This window comes from Elephantulus edwardii, unplaced genomic scaffold (genome assembly GCF_000299155.1).
Source record: "Elephantulus edwardii isolate Elephantulus edwardi_28Jun2011 unplaced genomic scaffold, EleEdw1.0 scaffold00418, whole genome shotgun sequence".
Classification (NCBI taxonomy): Eukaryota; Metazoa; Chordata; class Mammalia; order Macroscelidea; family Macroscelididae; genus Elephantulus; species Elephantulus edwardii.
The window spans coordinates 1,005,678-1,012,309 of record NW_006400168.1 but is presented as its reverse complement, the minus strand read 5'-3'; positions in this window follow the sequence as shown (position 1 = coordinate 1,012,309).

Below are 6,632 nucleotides of genomic sequence, written 5' to 3'. Positions count from 1 at the left end.
GGAAACATTGTATGGTTCAAAATGGGGAAAGGAGTGCATACCTTTTCAGTCTGTATGTGGAACAGATCATTAGGCAGGCTGGGCTTTATGAAAACGAATATGGTACCAGGATTAGGTTCTGCATAACCTAATGCAGAACAGATTATCCAGGAGGCTGGGCTCTAAGAGGAGAAGTGTGGCATCAGGATTGGTGGAAGATTCATCAACAATCTGTGTTATGCAGATGACACATCTCAGCTTGCTGAAACTGAAGAGGACCTGAAGTGCTTGCTGCAGAAGGTCAAGAACTGCAGCCTTCAATATGAATTGAAGACAAAGATTCTCACCACTGGACCAATTGGCAGCATCAGGATGGATGGTGAAGAGACTGAGATTGTTCACAGCTTTCGTTTGCTTGGCTCCACAGTCAACATTCTCAGCACCAGTAGCCAGGAAATTAAAAGACATAGTGTGGTGGGAAAGTCGGCTGTTAAGGACCTCTCCAAAGTACTGAAGAGCAATGGTGTCTCTCTGGAGACTAAGGTGCATCTGATACAGGCCATGGTCTTTGCTATCACTTGTTATGCATCAGAGAGTTGGGCAATGACTAAGGAGGATAGAAGGAGAATTGATGCCTTTGAGCTGTGGTGCTGGAGAAGAGTATTGAGGGTACCATGGACTGCTAGCAAAACAAACAGATTCATCCTGGAAAGGGTTAAGCTGGGTGGTTACCTTGGAGGCAAGGATTCTGAGGCTTCGTCTAACATACTTTGGACATGTTGTAAGGAGGGACCGGTCCTTGGAGAGAGACATCATGCTTGGTAGGGTGGAGGGACAGCACAGGAGGAGAAGACCCTCTATGAGGTGGATTGATTCAGTGATTGGGGTAATCGGAATGGGTGTGTCGGAGACAGTGCGATTGGCACAGGACAGAGCAGAGTTTAGGGCTGTTGTACATAGGGTCGCTATGAGTCGCAAGCGACTTGACAGCACGTAAGAACAACAACCAGGATTAGAGGGACACAACCTTATTTGTTAAAACTCAGAAGGACCTGAACCATTTGCTACAAAAGGTCAAGACAGATGAAAAAGAGATTGAGGTTGTTAACAATTTCAGCTTGCTCAGCTCTGCAATCAACACTCTTGACACCAGCAGTCAGGAAAGCAAAAGACAAATTGTATTGAGGAAGCCTGCTTCCAGAGACCTCTCCAAAGTCCTAGAGAGTTATGATGTCAATGTAGGGTTAAGGTGCATCTGATCCAGACCCTGGTCTTCCCAATTCCTTGCTATTCATCAAAGACCTGGACAATGAATAAGGAAAACAGTAGAAGAACCGATGCCTTTGAGTTGTGGTGCTAGAGAAGAACATTGAACATACCATAGACTGCGAAGAGAACAAACAGGTTTCTCTTTGCAGGCCAGGATTTTGAAGTCCTGTTTCACATACTTTAGGCGCGTGGCCAGGAAGGACCAGTCCTTGGGGAAGGACATCATGCTTGGAAATGTGAAGGGACAGTGCAGGAGAGGAAGAACCCAGATGAGATGGATTGACACAGTCACTAGGGTTATAAAAAATTTAAGGAAGCTGATTGTTTGGTCTATTCATGCTAAAGTGTTGAAAGAAAAAGATAATCTCAGCACTTCCAGGTAAAAGCATTGTAGAAAACAATCCAAAGTTTTGAATTGTGTCTTGAAAGAAAAACTTGTCTTTTTTTGGTTTGGGTTTGTTGTTTGGGGTTAAGGGGTTTTTGTTTTGGGTTTTTTTGTTGTTGTTGGTTTTGGTGTTTTAAGAAAACCTTGTTTCTCATAGGGAACTCTGATGACCTAGTGGTAAGTAGCTGCACTGCAATCCTGATGTTTGAATCCACCAGCTGCTCCATGGAGAAAAGATGGGCAATCTCCTCCTGTATGATTAACTGCCTCTGAAATGCCTTAGAGGATTAATCAGTTCCAACTTGAAGGTACACAACAACAGCAATATTAATCATCAATAAAATATATTTCAGAATAAAAACCATCACAAAGGGCAAGGAAGAACATCACATAATGCTCAAAGGGTCAATAGAAGAGGACATAACCATATTAAATATTTATGCACCAAATTATAAAACTGTACAATATACGAAGCAAACATTAACAGAACTTAAAAAAGAAATATACACCACCACAAGAGTAGAATAAGACTTCATCATTTTTATTTATGTTTTATATTACTATTTTTTGTGTGTGTGCACCATCAAATCAGATCTGACTGGTCCAAGAGGAGATGCTTCTGGAGGAAGCATCTCGTGGATTGGAACCACATGCCTTCATGACTGAAGAACAGTTTTTTGCCACTAGGCCACCAGAGCTTCCTAGTAGTACAAGACTTTAATATACCACTCTCAAGGAAAGAAAGAGGGGATAAATAAAGTATACTGCACTGAAAGTCAGCCACAGTTTGTTGTGATCCACACAAACACCTTTGCATAGTCAATGAAACATAGATAGACATTACTCTGGGTTTCCCTGATTTCAGCCAAGATCCATCAAACATTACCTACAAGAACTAAACCCAGCCTGCACTTCTGGCATTTCTGTTGATGTGCTGTTCCCATGCTTTTTGGATAATCTTTAGCAGTATCTTGCTCGCATGTGATATCAATGATATTGTTTGATAATTTCCACACTGTTGGATCTACTTTCTTTGGAATGGGAACAAATATAGATCTCTTCCAGTCAGTTGGCCAAGTGGTTGTTCTCCAGATTTCTTTACACAACTTGGTGAGCACATCTAGGGCAGCATCTGCTGGCTGAAATACATCAGTTGGTATATCATCAATTCCTGGGGCCTTATTTTTTGCCAATTCCTTCAAAGCAGCTTGAACTTCTTCCTTCATCAACATAGGCTCTTGCTCATATGTTGTTTCATGCAATTTTTCTGTGTGACAATTCCTTTTGGTACAATGACTCTATATACGCTTTCCATCTTCCTTTAATACTTCCTGGATCATTCAACATTCTGCCCAGAGCATCCTTAAGTATAGCAACTCGAGGTTTGAATTTGTTCTTCAGTTCTTTCAGCTTAAGAAATGCTGAGTGAGTTTGACCTTTTTTATTTTCTGACCCTAGTTCCCTGCACATTTCACTGTAATAGTTTCCTTTGTCTCCCTGCGCTGCCCTTCAAAATCTTCTGTTCAGCTCTTTAATATCTTGAATTCTTCCCTCTGTTTTGGCTTCTTGGTGATCTAATGCCATTTTCAGAGTATCTTCTGACATCCATTTTAGTCTTTTCTTCCTCCTCTGTCTTTGCAATGACCGTTTGCACTCTTCCTGGATGATACCCTTGATATCCTCCCACAACTCATCTGGTCTTCGCTCATTGGTGTTCAAGGCCTCAAACTTGTTCCTGAGATGGTTTTGAAATTCATGTGGGATAGACTCATGGTCATATTTTGGTTTCCGTGTATTTAATTTAATTTTCCTTAGCTTCAGCTTGAACTTGCATATGAGTAGTTGGTGGTCTGTTCCACAATAAGGACCTGGCCTCATTTTCACAGCTGATATTAAGCTTCTCCAGCGGTTCTTTCCACAGATGTAATCAATCTGATTCCTATGCAGACCATAGGTTAAATCCACGTGTATAACCTGTGTTTATGTTTCTTATAAAACATATTTGCAAAGGGAGCTCTGGTCCAGCAGTACACAGTTTGAATCCATTAGATACTATGCTGGAGAAGGAGGGGCAATCTCCTCCTGTATCAGTCAGATCCAATTTGACAGTACCCACACACAAAAAAAATAATAATAAAATAAACTTTTTAAAAAAGTATTTGCAATGAATAAGTTGTTAACTGTTCAAAATTCAGTCATTCTATCTTCAGCTTCATTTCTGTCTTCGAGTTCATGTTTTCCAACTACTAATCCTTCTTTTCTGTTCCCAACTTTTGCATTCCTGTCACCTATTATTATTAATCCATCATGATCGCATGTTTGATCAATCTCTGACTGTAAAATTTGATAGAAATCTTCTGTTTCCTCTTCTTTGGCTCTTGTTGGTGCATATATCTGAATGATAGTGGTATTCACTGGACTTCCTTGTTTGCATATGGATATTATCCTGTCACTCACAATACTGTATTTCAAGATATATCTGTGTGAATTACAACAAACTGTGGCTGACTCTGAGAATAATGGGAATCCCAGAACACTTGATCATGCTAATGTGAAACCTATACTTTAGTTGTCCGAACAGAGCAAAGAAACACTATATGGTTCAAAATAGGGAAGGGTGTATGCCAAGGATGTGTCCTATTTCCATACCTTTTTTTTCCATAAATGCACTTTATTACACAGATCTGGGAGATAGCAAGTCACCTCCAAGTCTAACCCCTCCATACCTTTTCAATCTGTATCCAGAACAGAATATCTGGGACACTGGGCTCTATAAGAAGAAATGTGACATCAGGATAGGAGGAAGATTCATCAACTATCTGCGTTATTCAGATGACACAACCCTGCTTGCTGCAACTGAGGAGGACCTGAAGTGCTTGCTGCAGAAGGTCAAGGACTGTAGCCTTCAATATGGATTGAGGCTTAATATCAAGAAAACAAATATTCTCACCACCTGGCAAACTGGCAGCAACAGGATAGATGGTGAAGAGATTGAGATTGTTAACAGCTTCAGTTTGCTTGGCTCCACAGTCAACACTCTTGGCACCAGCAGCCAGAAAATTAAAACATGAATTGCAATGGGAAAGTCTGCTGTTAGGGACCTCTCCAAAGTACTGAAGAGCAATGGTGTCTCTCTGCGCGTTTGATACAGGTCATGGTCTTCGCAATCACTTGTTATGCATCAGAGAGCTCAGTTTTTCTAATATGTTTAACTTAGGGAAAGATAATCAGGAAGGTAAAGATACTGAGTTAAGAACACTCTCAGTTTCTAAACATTCTCAATACACATAAACAGAAACCTGGAGAATATGTGTGTTCTTTTAGATGCCGTCAAATCACCTATAACTCATAGCAACCCTGTGAACAACAGATCTGAACCTTGCTCTATCCTGCACCAGCATCAAGATCTCTGACATGCTTGAGCCCATTGTTACAGTCACTTTGTGAATCCACCTTGTTGGGGGTCTTCCTCTGACCTTCCACTTTTCACATCATGATGTCTTTTTCCAAAGATTGGCCCCTCCTGACAACAGGCCCAAAGTATGTCAGATGATGTTTGAAACTCCTTGCCTATAAAGAGCACCCTACTTGCACCTCCTCCACACAGTCTTCTTCATTCTTTTGTTAGTTCATGGGATCTTCAGTATTCTTCTCCAGCACCTCAACTCAAAAGTATCGATTCTCTCTCAGTTATCTTCATCTGTTCTCCAACTTTCAAATGTGTAAGAAGTAATTGAAAAGATTATGGTTTGAATCAGGTACACTTTTGGTCTTTACTGACATCTTTGCTCTTTAGTCCTTGACAGTAGATTCTCCCAGTGCAACACGTCTTTTTGTTTCTTCGCTGCTGCTACCCTGGATGTTGATTGTGGATAGAAGTAAATGGAAATTATTGAAAACTTTATTTTTTTTGCATTTATAATGTTGCCTATTGGTCCAGTGGTGAGGATTTCTTTTCCTTGATGATGAGAGGAAGCTCATATTGAAAGCTGTAGTCTTTGATCTTCTGCAGTAAGTGTTCCCATTATTTTTCACTTTCAGCAAGCAAGGCAGTTTGTCATATTCATAACCCAGGTTGTAGATGAGCCTTCCTCTGATCCTGATACCACATTCATCTTCATGTAGTCCAGATTTTCAAACCATTTACCCAGAATTGACTGAATAGAAATGGAGAAAGGATACAATCCTGACACACACCTTTACTAATTTTAAACCATGTTCCCTTGTTCTGTTCAGACAACAGCTTCTTAGTCTAGGTATAAGTTTCTCATAAGAATGATTAAGTATTCTGGGATTCCCATTCTTTTCAATGTTAGCCATATTTTTATAATCCACTTTCAAATGCCTTTGCATAGGCAATAAAACTCCTATTAAGGTTCTCCCTACTACAGACATTGTCTTCCTAACTGCTTGCTATGCATCAGAGTGCTGGACAATGACTACGGTTAATAGAAGAAGGATCAATGCCTTTGAGTTGTGGTGCTAGAGAAGAGTGTTGGAAATACCATGGGCAAGGATTTGGAAGCTCTTTCTCACATACTTTGACACATGGCCAGGAGATACCAGTCCTTGGAGAAAAATATCATGCTTGAATGGGTGGAGGGTCAGTGCAGGAGAGGAAGACCCAGGATGAGAGAAATTGACTCTGTGACTGGAGAAATGGGATTAGCTCTAAAGGAGAGGATGAGATTGGTTCAGAAAAGAGCAAGGTTCAGAACTATTGTACATACATTGCTGTGAGTTGCAGGCAACTCGAATGCACATAACATCACCATACAGTATTCCCTGCTTTCAATAAAGATGCACTGGATACAGGTAACAATATCAGATTGTGTGTGGAATGGTTATTAAGGGTGTGGGATAATAGTGTAAAGAGCATAAAGTTGGATCAGTCCGAGTTTATTGATATAAATCCATTAGGAATAGATTCTTCATACTTCAGTTGAAGATGTTAATTAAAAAGTCTATATTGAAAGAATTTGTTCTTAAAAACTATATA